The sequence below is a fragment of the Vulpes lagopus genome, chromosome 23 (assembly GCF_018345385.1).
Source record: "Vulpes lagopus strain Blue_001 chromosome 23, ASM1834538v1, whole genome shotgun sequence".
NCBI classification, from domain to species: domain Eukaryota; kingdom Metazoa; phylum Chordata; class Mammalia; order Carnivora; family Canidae; genus Vulpes; species Vulpes lagopus.
The window spans coordinates 34,276,513-34,292,182 of NC_054846.1; positions in this window are offsets into that span (position 1 = coordinate 34,276,513).

Sequence of the window (15,670 nt, forward strand, 5' to 3'; positions counted from 1 at the left end):
TGAACTCTTCCCATCCCAGGAGAAAACTGAGATAATGCTTCTTTTTTTTTCCTCTCTCTTCCTTCTTTCCTCTTTCTTCTTTCTTTCTTTCTTTCTTTCTTTCTTTCTTTCTTTCTTTCTTTCTTCTTTCTTTCTTTCTTTCTTTCTTTCTTTCTTTCTTTCTTTCTTTCTTTATTTCTTTCCTTCTTCCTTTCTTTTTCTCTCTCCTTCCTTCCTTCCTTCTTCCTTTGTTCTTTTATACAACAAGTATTTATTGAATACTGACTATGAGGCAGACATTATGCTAATACAGGAAATATAGTAGTTAATTAACAAAATAGACACAGTCTTGACTCTCACAGAACCTAGAATCTAGAGTGGCATGGAAACTACTTAGAGGGGATCCCTGGGTGGCTCAGCAGTTTAGCGCCTGCCTTTGGCCCAGGGTGCTGATCCTGGAGTCCCGGGATCGAATCCTATGTCGGGCTCCAAGGCATGGAGCCTGCTTCTCCCTCCTCCTGTGTCTCTGCCTCTCTCTCTCTCTATGTCTATCATAAATAAATAAATCTTTAAAAAAAAAAAGAAACTACTTAGAAACAAAGAATCATAAAAAAATTATTAAGTACAATTTTAAGTATTGTGAAGGAGACGCTGACGGTATTCTTTTATTATTATTATTGTGATAAGAACACTTAACGTAAGATCTACTGTTGTAACACATTTGAAGCACAATGCAGAATTGTTGACTACAGGCACAATGTTGTACAGCAGATATCTAGAACTAATTTGTCTTGAATAACTGAAACTTTTTACTTGTTGAATAGCAGCTCCTCGTTTACCTCCTCTAATCCCTGGCGATCAACATTCTACTCTCTAGGAGTCTATTTTAGATATCTCGTATGAGTAGAATTACCCAATATTTGTTCTGTGCCTGGCTTATTCCACTTAGCATGATGTCCTCCAGGTTTATTCATGTTGTTGCAAATGGCATAATCTTTTTTCTTTTCTTTTTTTCCTTTCTTCCTTTCTTTTTTTTTTTTCTTTTTAGAGGGAGGAGAGGGGCAGGGAGAGAATCTCGAGTAGGCTCCACACCCAATGCAGAGCCTGATGCAGGGTTTGATCCACAATGCTGAGGTCATGACCTGAGCCAAAATCAAGAGTTGGATGCTTAACCGACTGAGCCACCCAGGTGCCCCTCTTTTTTTTTTTTTTTAAGACTAAATAAATACTCTATTGCATGTACATACCAGATTTTCTTCATTCATTCATTATGGACACTTTGGTTTTTTACATATCTTAGCCTTTGTGAATAATGCTTCAGTGAATATGACAGTGCAGATATCTCTCTGCGATCCCAGTTTCATACGGCTACATATCATATACCCAGAAGTGGGATTATTAGATCATATGGTCATTCTATTTTTAATTTTTGAGGGACCTCCATACTATCTCACATAGTAGCTGCATCATTTTACATTCCTACCAACAGTGTACAAAAGGATTTTCTTTTCTCTATAACCTCATCAATACTTTTGTTTTTTGATAGTAGCCATCCTAATAGGTAGGAGGTAATAGCTCATTGTGGTTTTTGATTTGCATTTCCCTCATAATTAGTGGTGTTGAGCATTGTTTCATATATCTGCTGGCCATTTGTATCTTCTTTGGAGACATGTCATTCAAGTTCTTTGCCTATTTTTTTCAACTACACTCTTAAGAGTGTACTGTAAGAGGGACAGACCTCATCTGGGAGTATATATGTATTGTTGCCATCCTGAGGAAATAAAACATGAGAACCAGTTAAATTTGAAATTCAGAGAGACAACAAATCTTTCAGTGTAAGTATGCCTCATAGAGTAGCTGGGATATTCTTACACTAAAGACTTATTTGTTGATTATCTGAAATTCAAATTAAACTGAGGTTCTATATTTTATTTGGCAACCCTATGTGTGTGGACTAGGGGAGGGAGTAATTAAGGAAAGTTACTTTTAGGAAATGATATCTGAACTTAGACCTGGAGGACAATCGATATTATCCAGGTTCAGAGGTGTGGGGAAGAAAACAGAGGGCAAAAGTATACCAGACAGACAAAGGAATAGCATGTGTATGAAGTAGGAAAGATCTGGTAATTTTAGTCACTGTGGGCAAAATGTAATGAATAGAGGGAGGGGTAGAATTTGTTGATGCTAGAAAGAGATGACAAGGTAGAAAAATCAGGGACTAGGTTAAGTATATCCCATTTTAAACACATTGGGGATGGAAATTAGAAACCTAGGCTCTGGTCTTTGGGTTACACTGAGCAGCCTACTGGTCTTGGGCAAGTTAATTCACCCTCTGGATCTCAATTTACTATTCATGGGCCAAATACATGTGAAATTGTTGACAAATGAGATCATAGAATGCAGACCCTGAAGGGTTAACTCAAAGAAAACTCAAGGTTATCTAACATAAAACCCACAAGGTACAGGTGACTGAGTGAGGCCTTGGCAAGGATGCTGCAACAATGAAAGGTACAAAGAATTCTGAAGTCGGACGTCTTAGATTCAAAGCCAGGCTCTGTCACTTTTCCACTCTGTGGCCTTGGGTGAGTGAGTCAACTTTGCTCTGAGCCTCCACATTTCTCATATGTAGAACAAGATTAACAACATCTTCCTTCCTAAATTGTCATTAAGACTCATGATAACATAAATAGAATGCTTACCAATACAATACAGCCTTATACATAGTAGCTGCTCAGCCAATCATTTTTTGTTCAGTTAGGTTGATGGTTCATAATTTTAAAGAATTCTGGAAACCTTTGGTGGAAAACAGTGAAGGAGAAAAGAAGCAAACTATTGCCCTAGACACACATTATGTACATCATGGTTTGGGCTTATGGTTATTCCTGCTTTTGGAATTGCAGGGGATATGAATATAAACAACAGATTCTTAGGCTATGAAGTATCAAAAGTTCAAAAGGCACAGTGGGAGAGACAAAGAAAGACTATGAACTTTAATATTTCCTTTATTCTCCACTTCCTCATCTTCAGTTAATTGCCTAAGCAACCATTAATGAGTACCTTTCATGTAGCTATTAAGCAGCTTATAATCTCCCTAGAGGAAGACAGATAAATAAAAAAAAATTAATAGGTACATGGATGCATAGTTATTGATTGTCCCAGGGGAGTAAACCTTATTAGTAGGAATTTCATACTAAGGAAGAAGACAGTTTTGGAGAGACCTTGGGATATCCCTCAGAACACACAGTGGAAGCTGTCCCTGCTCTCCAATAATGGCACTAGCTCCCTTTCCTTGCTCCAGCACAAGATGTACAGGTACTTAGGGCTGTGGAACATGTTTTTTATCTAATTTTTCAGTTCCCTCAACCACACTGAAAGAAAATGGTTGGTACTTGCTGCGGTAGGTTAGTATTTGATAAATGTTGGTTGAATTGAATTGTTTACCTAATGGCCCAGTGCCAGGTAGATGGCCAAATATTTAGTGGAATCTCTCATATGTTGAAAAAGCAATGGAAGTACATGCTCATTGAGCTGTTAATTTTTTCAGCAAAGATGGATGTGTGTGAATCCATCCATAGCTGAGTCTAGTTCATGCTTCTGCAAAGCAACTGGCCATATTAGGAAAGAAGTTGGTTGCCTAGAATAGACAAGCTAATCCTTTAACAAAGGCAATGCTTGTGACTCTAATTCCCAAATGTAAACTAAAAAAAAGAACCCAGAATGAACAGATTATAAGCATTTACAATTTGGGGCTCTATGAAATGTTTAGTTATAATTGACCATGGCTTAATGCTCTGGAAAGTCTGGGGTTTTTTGTACCCCTCTTTTGGAAGATAAGAAAACCATCTGGAACAAAGAATTAAGTTTAAGAAGGTCAACCTCCTACACCTTTGACAGTTATGGTTTTGGGCAAAGGAAACTGTTGTTCCAGAGGATGTCCCTGAGGCACCAATCTTCATAATCACTCAAGAAAGGTTCAATTGTATTCAGAAAGGCTGCTTTTCCTCACAGGAAAAGGAGTAGCATGTTTTAGAATTATCGCCAACTACAAGAGTTGAGATGAAAATATCAGGACTGCTACTTAGCATATTCAACTGATATCCACCCTGCCAGTAATCACAGATTTGGGTGGTAGGTGCTCAGCCACAGTTGAGAAAACCAGACCTTCTAGGAGGATCCAAGCTAAGTGAAAAGAAAGGACTGATAGTGGTAGAAAATATATAAAACCCAACTGCTCAAATAGTGTAAAGATGTGCATCACTAAACACACAGTACTTTTGTGGGGATTTTTCCCCCCAATTTAATCATTGAGATTGTATTACTCCTTTAGGGGGCTACTTTTTTTTTTTTTAATTTTTAAAACCATTTTGCAATTTCTGTGTAAATTATCATGAGCCTTATTCTCTGACCAGTTTAAAAGGTGAAATGTACTCAGACCTGCTTTCTTTGGTTTATATCAAGCCTTCATAATTTAACTATAAAAGCCACTTACTTAATAAAAAGTCTATAGCCCACCATTAGGATCATTATCAGCATCACCATTGAGATGATTTCTTATAAAATATAGGTTACATTTTAAAATTCAGTTTCTTTTTTGAATTTGAGTTTATGGAAAAATGGATTCACAATGGATATAATTGCTAGAAATGCAAACCAGAAAATTAAGAAATTTGAGAGTTAGAGTTGGAATAAGAAAACATATAATTTTCTATTGTAATTACAAAAGAAAAATATCTATTATTACTTATTTCCTCAGTGTTCTGAAAGTGTATAATTGTTTCTGGGAGTTAAAGTTTGGATGATAGATACTTTAAGTATTTTTTATATGCTTGTCTCCCCCAGACAGATGAGATTTGAAGATAGTGACTTTATCTGATTCACTTGGATCTCTAATATCTAACACAATACCTGGTACAGAATAATTAGCACAGAAAAACTGTTAAGTAAATGGCTTTGGAGATGGTACTACTATAGTATGATATTTTTCAAAACAAGTGTTGCCTTCAAGCCCCCTAGAGACATTTGTGGAATGATCTCAATGATGTGTGTGTGTGAGTGGAGGTTCTACTTCGGGATCAGGATGCTAAATGTCCTAAACAAATGTTGAGGACAGTCTTGTCGAATTTCTCATATGTTCAGTTGAATAGTCACTAATATCCTGTGGCTCTCCAATGCTGAGGATTCTCTTCTGACCCACTGAAAAACTCTAGAAGTCATTGCTCCTGCCCGTGGGATTGAACATAGGTTAAATTCTATTCAAAGGCTACTTTTTTCAATACTTGTGAAAATCCTTAGTGAATCCTCTTTGACCTAGTCATTCCATATACGAAACTTTATCCTAGAAAAATAACAAGTAGGATTGTTATGGAGAAAATATGTATAGTTTCACTTGAAACAAAATAGGGTGACTTACATGTCCTGACTGGCTGGGGACTTTCCCCCCTCCCTTATGGCATTGTCATTCCCTCAGTGCTGGACAAGTCCTTACTAACTTGCTATTGACCACCCTACAGCAGAACCCTCTCTTTTGCTGAATGAATATTTTGAGATGCCGCTTGAAAATAGAGGACATGTGGTCATCAAGTTGCCTTCTAAGGCATTGGGGTTTAGTTAACCTCATGACTTTTGCTTTTCAGAATGAACAACATAAGGTCGGGGCAAAGAGAGTTCCTTGTGAGAATTAAAAGCAATTAGGAGAGGCTAAATATGGAAAGAATTTTTTAAAAAGGAATAGACAGACTCAGAGACTTGTGGCCAAGGAATAAAGTTGATGAGCTTGAGCCAAAGAGGGATGTTTATAAAGTAGTTTTTGCTATGACGTGCATTTGACTTGAAGTTTGTCTTTCTTCTTCCCATTCTGGCTGATGTTTCAACCTGATTGATGGGCTAAACAGAGATTACAAACAGGAAAAGAGTCAACAGGAAAATAGAGCCCTACCCACTGCCTCCCCTCACCAAATCCCACCTCAAAATGCATTATAGGGAGACAAACAGCTAAAAAACACAAAAGAAAGAGATTTACAGCATATGGAACTGATCTTAGATTTGTATTCTGAATTTGTTTTTAAAACCCTTTGTAAATCAGTAAGGGTAAGGCATGGAAGCATGAGGAAAAATATCAATGGGGAAATCATATGAAAGGAAATATGGATGACAAGTAAACTTAAACATAATCTTCAACTTCATGGGGAAAAATGAGAATACAAATTAAAGTCATCTTGAGATGCCATTTTTATACTGAGATACCATTTAAACCCAGGAGACTGGCTTTGGTGTGTATGGGGCAGTAGAGGGGGATTCGTTATTGGTTTGGTTTTTTGTTTTGGTGTTGTTTTGTTTTGTTTTTTACAATATCAACCTTTTGCAAAGATATAGATCAATGGGAACTTATATTCTGATAGTGGAAGTATACATGGGTTCAACTATTGTGGAGAGCAACTTAATAGTATATATCACATGATACTATAATATAACCCAGCAAATTCTCTCCTAGGTATATTCCCAGGACTCTTGTTCCCATTGCTTAAGAATATAAGTATTAAGGTTTACTTTGCAGCATTGTTTTTAATAGTGAAAAAAGTGGGAGGCAATGTATTGTTTATTGTTATCAACATTTAGCCCCTTAGGAAGATGTTTTGCTCCAACAGAGCAACGTTAATTATCACAGCCTCTCATGTTCTCTGCACAGGAAGAGGAAAAAACTATTGGGGAGTCTGATATAAGGAAGTGAATTTGCAAAGCTTGGCTCCTCTCTCTCTTTTCTTGGGAATATTAATATTCCTCCATGCAAAAGTGCATAAGCTCTGCTTCATTCCAAAAGATTTATAGTCCTGCACTGTTGGTGTGGGAAAGATGGAGCTAGGTGATTGCTGCCTGTAACTTAGGTTCTGGGGTTCAGAATTAGGAAGTCCATTGGCTCACAGATATAAGCCATAGTCTTCAGTTCAGTTTTATCAGTAAAAAGATGACATTCTGATCTCCATCTGCCATCCTCCTTTATTTCATTTCTTGGATGGGTCAGTATAGATGTATGCTATTTATTGGGCCACTTGAATCTCAACACTGGAAACAAGTAAGAAATATAATTTGGGAACAAAGGATATATGAATAAAGAGGCTCTCAGATGACCAGGGCAGACAGATCTATGCTTTGGGGATATTACAGTAGGCTGTGGCCATGGCGGATTTTTACCTTAGTGGTTTTCTTCAGCTTACAGTGGCTTTGTACATGCCATGCATATGACTGTTTTTAGAAAGGCAAGACTACACCCATGAGGCCTTAAACAAACATCATGTAGCCCTGCCCTCCACTGAGCAAAAGCAACTGTTCAGCAGGCTATCAGCTTCAGAAAGTGCAGGCCAGGGTGACATCTTAATCAAATGATGAAGACTTAAAAATGCAGATTGCCAGCTTGACCTGTACCTGTATCTGGGCCAGTTATCATAGGTCAAGCTGAGGCAAAATTAAATCTTCTAAGCCATTCTTGAACATAATGGCATTTGCCGATTTTAAAGTGCAAGGCAGACTGAACTCCACAAGAATTATGGAACACTGGCAGAGTCTAGCTTTAAACTTTTATAACTAGACCTAACTAGGTAGCCCCGGATCACTGTTTCAAATTCCATTTTGCTTCCAAGACTATAGAACTTCAGAGTAGCTCATACTGGATATCTTGGATTTATTGGGAGTATTTACAGGCAAAGGGGCCACTCAGTGGCACACCAAAGCTAGCTAATACCACTCAAGAGAATGATTGTTAAATTTTCATTAATTTTACTAGGCATTGATGTCACAATGGTGGGAGCATTTATGCTTCTGAAATCAGTAATCCTACATATTAAGGTTCATCCTCATCCCTACCCCCAGCCAATTGTTACTTTTCCCACCATGTGCTTTCATATTCACTTTGGGGTTGGAAATTACTGGAGTTTGGACCTGAATTGAGATCCAATCTGTGGCAGATGCTATTATTTTCATTCAAGAGAAGGACCAGGGCACCAGTTATAAAGAGATATGCCATTTGGAGTGGGGGAGATTGAAGTAGAGAACTCAATGAAATTATTGCAGACCCAATAATTAGGAAGACAACAAAAGAATCCTATGCCTGGAATAATCTGTCTTTCATAGACTGATCTCCTTAAGAATTCAAGAAACTGAAGAAGTTTGAAACACAGTATAGTAAAAAAGAAAAATACAACAATAAGCAGAAAGACAGGGTGATTGAACTAGGAGAAGAGAAATTTCTTTAGGAAAATAGTGGAAACTACAGAATAAGCAAATTTATATAAAAGAGAAATTAAGATTTTAAGGGTGGAACTTATAGAAAATATTAAATGACAATGGAGATGTATCTCAAACTCAGTCTCTTGGAGGCCTTGAAAAGGGGTTGGGGGGGCTGAGGAGGCACCACCTTCATTGTTGCCCAGTCAGAAGCATCAACTGGGACCCAGGGAAGAAAGTAAAAACTTAAGGAACAAATGAATAGTGGCCCCAGGAAAGGCTAGGATTTAGGTCACTGTCAAGAGGCAAATTTTTAAAGTTGTATAGAAAAGCAACTTGTTATGATCTTAGATGAAGTCATTTGAAATATTACTTTGGAAAACTTAAAGATGAGATCCCCTAAAGGACTGAAACAGCTCTCCTGAGTGCTTGCAGAACAGTCTGGACAGATTCCAGAGAAGAAAATGAGAAAGATCAGTATTATATTCAAATAATTATGGGGAGAGTTTTCCAGGTGCCAGTTTCTGTATGTGGAAATATAGGAATTGCTTGTTCTAAAAGGAAATGGGTCTGAGAAAATTAGTGAATTAGCACTCTAAAGGAAGGCACAGATAAGGCCTTCTAAGAGGAAATGGGTCTGAGAAAATTAGGGAATTAGCACTGAAAAGGAAGGCACAGATAAGATAATTTCCCACATGATAAAAGTTTAAACAATAGGCAGTGCAAAGATAGGCTGAGTCCAGCCCTGGTTGAAGGTTGAGCTAAGGAGACATCTTCCAGTTGAGATTATTCAACCAGGAAAGGTGAAAGTGGACAAGGTTTTGAACAGTGGATTATTTCAGCAGGTTCAGAACAAATCGATTTCATATCTCTTATCAAGAAAAAAATGCAAAACCAAACCTGCAGGAAAATGCTAGAAAACTGAATGTCTGCGTCAGAAACTAAACAGCAAATTTGTGAAAGACACTCAGGGCTAGCAAAATTATAGTCCTTCATGAGGTAGACGAGGAAAAGGAATGATTAAGAAGCCAAACAAACTGCTTACACACCCTCTAGAATCTTCCACAAAGATGTACCAGAAGTGAAATTATGCATTATAGAGGCACCTGAGTGGCTCAGTTGGTTAAATCTGCCTTCAGTTCAGGTCATGATCCTGGGGTCTGGGCTGGAGCCCTAATTTGGGCTCCCTGCTCAGTGGGGAACCTGCTTATCTCTCTCCCTCTGCCACTTCCCTGCTCATGTTCTCTCTTGCATGCTCTCTCTCAAAAAAATAAATAAATAAAATCTTTAAAAGAAAGAACTTAAGCATTACAGTATTATCCATTATTACAACACCCCCAACATACATACCCACACATCACACACGCACACAGCAGAAACAAATGCTACTCAAGGTTAGAACACTTAAATAGTATAGACAGCCCCCTCGGGGAGCACATGAGTTCCTGGGCCTCGCTATGTCACTATAGGCAGATTTCAGAAAAACCAACCGAATTCAATGTGGTATTATTAACAAAAATCATAATGCTGTACATTAGATCTCTAGAGTCACTCATAACTGCAACCTTGTACCCTGCGACCAACATTTCTTCATTCCCCCCACCTCCCTGCCCTTGGAAACCACCATTCTACTCTCTGCTTCTATGTATTCAACTCTTCAATTCTCCAGGTGAAGTCACGCAGTCTTTTTCTTTCACATAGATACCTTTGTGTGTGTGCTTGTGATAAGAGTACCTGAAATCTATCCTTTTAGAAAATTTGCCCTTGCTTCTCATCGTGTGTTTCATATTGATTTAATAAACCATGTGATTTGAACAACTTAACTAGGTCTGTGAACAGTTTTGGTCCATGGCCTCTGGGATAGCCCTGCTAGGGGTGTACTTGGAGTCTTCCATGTAAGAAGATAACTTCCCACATGATAAAGTCAATTCTCAATTGGTTCAATTGGTTAGACAATGAGTGTTATTTCCTAGATTTTTATACCTAAACTTTCATCAGTAAATAAATTAAAGTGCCATTTATATCTATAATGGGATCCATACAGTTATTAAAATGACTAAAATGTTTTTTTTATGTTACCTCAGGGATAGACCTAAAATATTTAAATTTCCTAAGGATGTACACAAGACCAACTTATATGAATGTTAAAACATACCAGTGACTAATTGTTACTCATGATTCAGTTTACCCTTCTTTCTTCTAATAAAAGAAGAGCCCCTCACCCAAGATTTGGTAGAGTATATGAGTATATGATCATGTGGCCAGATATTTTCTGGCCTCCCTTAAAGTGAGGTATAGCCATGAGCCAAATTCTGCCCAATATGATAGGAGTAGAAATATGTGTGCAATATCATTGTTACATACATAAATGTGTGAGGTTGTTGCACACCCACCACTACTTCTCTTTTCCTTCTGATGGCTGAAATGCAGAGATACCAGCTTCACCGATATAGACACCTAAGATGATGATTCAGTACCAAGAGTAGGAACCTAGGTCCTGGATAACCTTGTGGGTAAGGTCATCTGGCCTGGGTTGCTAAGTCCATCATTGGATTCCATGGCATTTTTGAGCCATTGCATTTTGCTAATTCTTTTGTTATAGCAGCGTAACACGTATCCTAATTAATATAATACAAAATGATAAATTTATTTTTGAATACTTATGTGGTAAAATATAAAACATTAGTGAAGTGATACATATCAATTTTAGGATCATGGTTAACTCTGGGGGAAGGACAGAGGAGAAAGGATGGTGTAGTGCAAAGGAGGTGATCTACAATTAGTAAGATGAATTCACAAAGTCATAGAAATCCAGGCTCATTATTCTGCTTTTGCTTAGTCCCTGTGTGTCACTTCCTTCCTCAAGGTCTCAAGATGTTTCTGGAATCCAGCCATCACATTCTTATTCCAAACAGAAAGCAACAGGAAAGGGGAAAGGAAGAAAGAGGCCCATGCCAAATTTAAGCTCAAGTAATGTGATTTTATGTAAATCCCACCCCAAAACACCTGCTTACCTCTCCCTGTAGTCTTGTACCCTCTATTTTATGCTCCATGCTGTGACCAGAGCGGTCCTATATTTTATGTAACAATAACTTCCCAACCTTAAATCTGCATATGAGTTCCTTCATGATACAACTATTATCCTCACCAGCTCTAGCTCCTGCCCTGCTTGCAGATGCTCTAGACCAATCAAATGCTTTTAGCTCCTGAAAATTGCTCTGCTCTCTTGCTCCGCTGCCTTGGCAAAACTATACCTCCTTCTGTTTGGAGCATTCTTTCCTCAATTAACTAACCCCTATTTTTTTCCTTTAGGATTACCTACTATATACTCTTTGAGCTCTGTAAAATATTCCTTACCTTGGGTCTGAAGCAGGTATGACATGAATAAACTTTGAAGGCAATTCTATGTACATATACACAATATATAACACTTATTACACTTATTAAAATTGCTTATTTAATTATCTATCTCTTCTAATAGATACTGAACTCAAGGGCAGAGATTTTCTTGTGTCTCTAGGGCTTAGCATGCATGAGTTGCTTAATAAATAGGGTAATTATATAATTTCCCTTCCAAACTGGAACACTATTAATCATTCCATTGGGACAACACATGTAAGATGGGCAAACTGAACATATGATCTTCCTATCAATAAACGTCTGCTTGATATATATACACACAATTGGATTGGTATGTATACATTGTCAGAGTACATACACCACAGTATTGGAACTTTTAAAAATTTGGCTCCCTTACTAAGCTTGTAGTTACTTAATGACTTCAGCACCCAGAATAGTTCAGGACACACAGTTAAGTGCTTCAAAGTACATCAATCAGGACATGCTACCACCTACCACCTTGGACAAAGCATTGACCCTTTTTGTACAAGAGAAATTGGTAGAGACTGATGATTCAAATAAGAAAAAAAGAGCACTTTCAGTAGCATGTATGAGAAAATACTTTTATAGAAGGGGTCATATGAACCATGGTGTTTTCTGCCACTAACCTTTCCTCATATGATTGTCTTTCCTGAGGAGGGTTCTTTTTCCTCTTATCTACTTAAACCTTTGTGATATCCCACAGTCTTCCAACATTAAAATAGCTGACCCTTGGATAAAATGGGGATTGGGATGCTGACCCCCACTATACATATAAAGAAATCGACGTATAACTTTTGACTCCCATAAAACCTAACTGCTAATAGTCTACTACTGACTTACTGATAACAGTCAATTAACACACATTTTGTAGGTGTATGTATTACATACAATGTAATTGTATAGTATAATGTATAGTAATGTATAGTAATCTGGAGAAATGAAAACATTATTAATAAAATTATAATCAAGAGAAAATATACATAAGTACTGTACTGTATTCATGTTTTAAAAATTACATGTGAGTAGTCCAAACCCATGTTGTTCAAGGATCAACTGTATTTCATCCCCCAGAACCTCTATATTTGTTGGTTATACCAGAGAATGTGGTCACTGTGGAGAGAACACTTGAAATCAAATGTATACACAAGAAAATGTGAAATGTGGAACATCTATGAGCATCAGAAATGCCATAATTACTTCATACCCACACATGTCTTGGCTGCCAATTTAGCAGCCAGTTTACTTTCAACAGAATATTTCTTAGCTCTCCTTCCTTTCTCTTTCTGTATTGTTTTTGTTTTGTTTTGTTTTGTTTTGTTTTTTGGAGCTTGAATCTGTATTGTTTTTATATTACCTACCTCCAAGATCTTTTTCCTCTTGTATGGGAGTCTTGTGCCCACAGGACAATTTTGTGTTAAAATTAAGAAATACCTTGATTGAACGATGAAAAGCAAATGTCTAGATAATTTGCAGAGACCTTTCTTTAGGTTTGGAATTGAAAACAACTGTTTTCAGACACACTCAATTGCCTACTTACTGTTCCAATTTTCCAAAACAAATTAAATTTAGCTAGAAATTATGAACTTCTTGGTACACAAATTATTCTGATTATTCTGAGACGCACACACTCAGGCAAGAGTGTCAACATTCAGTCATAGCCTGAGGAACGCAGGGCCCTGGTGACTGGGTTCTTGAGATGTTTAGGTTTGTGGATAGAAGGACAGGGAGTTAGGGTGCCTGGGTGATGCAGTTGGTTAAGCTTCCAGCTCTTGGTTGCTGGAGACTCAGGTCTTAATCTCTGGTTCGTGAGACTGAGCACCCTCTCACTCCGTCACGCTCTGCACTCAGTGTGCAGTCTGCTTGAGTCTTTCCCCCTCTCCCTGCCCCTCCCATTTGTGTTCTGTCTTTCTCAAATAAATGAATAAAACTTTTTTTTTTTTTAAAGAGGGACAAGGAGCTATATCCAGGTACTGCACGGCAGGTTTCCATCTACTTGTTCAACTATAACACTGTTAGAAAACTTTCAATGCATATATATGGCCATCATAAATACATAACACCTACTCCTTTTCAGAAGGTTCAAAACCAGGTGGAATCTAAGATAAACCTCTACCGGAATTCTTTAGGAAGATGAGGATGTAAGGTTCCTGGTGCTTGAGAATCCAGGTTATAGCTAGTCTTTGCACGAAGAACCAAATTCTTCTGAACTGCACCAAAGGAGTCCAAGCTAATTACTTTATACTCCATATTCATAGACAAAGAAAACTTGATCTAAGAGAGGCTATGTATTAAATAATAGAGACCTGGATATGGCAGTAATACAGGACACACTGAGTAAGTAATTCCACTTCTCCTTTTTATGGCCTCATGTCTCCTCCATGATAAACCTAAACTAAATGATTTGTAAATTTAATTTCAAAATATTTGACTCTGAATTCAAGGCGTGAGAAATTAAGTGACGAGTACCTCTTCTCACCACTAGTCGTCCTTCTCGTGCAGAAAATGGGGATGCTGGATTTGACATGCTGTAAGTTTAGTGGTCATTTATTAAAAATAGAAGACACCATGCCTTCAAAATGCTGGTGTTTTGTTTTCCTATTATCATTATGTTTCTTCTAGGAGTTCTTTGCCTACAGATCCAGAGCCCTGTGTTATAACGAAGGCAATACTTGGGATAAGCTAGTGACGTGGTTGCAGTGTATTTAGCTATTCACTGAGTTTCTCACAGGGGAGTTTTCATTAGTCTCCATGTGAAGGGTTATGGGGTCCTGGACAGGCTTTTGACATGTGAATCTACAGGGTCTAAAGAGAGAAATTTTTAAAATGCTGCCTTTGCTTGGGAACACATGTGTCTCCTTTCTGGGCACAAAGCATAAGAGAAAAACGATAAGGAGAAAGAGCTAGAATTCTGCTTGTACTTGCAGCTGCCTGTAGGAGCAGGGGATCAGCCTCACCTTTATGTGACTGCAAGTTCAATGCCTCAAAATAGCTTTTGGAGTGAATGGATGACATGTCTAATAAGGGACTGTATCTAGGTTTCTGTTTTCATGCAATAGGGATTCCTCAACTCCCAGCAGCAAAAACAACTTGTTCTTCCTGATGCAGTTTCAAACCTAAAGAGATTCAAATTTGTGCAAAAGTACAACGTACTTGTACCACATGTAAATTTAGATGAAAGGTACTGAATGACAGTGTGTTCTTCTCTAGTTTTTTTTTTTAAGATTTTATTTATTTATGCATGAGAGAGAGAGAGAGAGAGAGAGAGAGAGGCAGAGACACAGGCAGAGGGAGAAGCAGGCTCCATGCAGGGAGCCCAACGTGGGACTTGATCCCGGGTCTCAAGGATCCCACCCTGGGCTGAAGGTGACACTAAACCACTGAGCCACCGGGGCTGCTCTCTTCTCTAGTTTTATGGTTGAAATATTAAATGTCTGTGGAGACTTCTTATTATCACTTTAATTTTTGGAGTATCCAAGGGTCAGATTAATAGCTCTCTTGATGTCACACTAGCTTCTATATAGGGATATGAATACTGGGGAGCAATAGTAATACTTATAATACTACAGACATATTAATATACACTGTATTATACATATAGTATACATGGTTATGTACATGGTGTATAATTTACTATCTGCTATCCTATGTGTATAATATATACTACATTATATTACTATCATCTGGGGATCCCTGGGTGGCGCAGCGGTTTGGCGCCTGCCTTTGGCCCAGGGCGCGATCCTGGAGACCCGGGATCGAATCCCACATCAGGCTCCCGGTGCATGGAGCCTGCTTCTCCCTCCGCCTGTGTCTCTGCCTCTCTCTCTCTCTCTGTGACTATCATAAATAAATAAAAAAATTAAAAAAAAAAAAAAATATATTACTATCATCTCGTAATTATATAGTACTCATATTTAGCATTTCCTCAGGTTATTTTGTGCCAGATATCATGCTAAGTGTTTTACACAAAATGATTTACTTAATACTCATGTTGAGTCTTTGGGATATAGTTATTGTTCCCTTTTTGAGCACCAAAAGGTGGAAAGGACTATAGAGGATCCTGAGAACACATAGCTAGTATGCAGTAGAGCCAGTA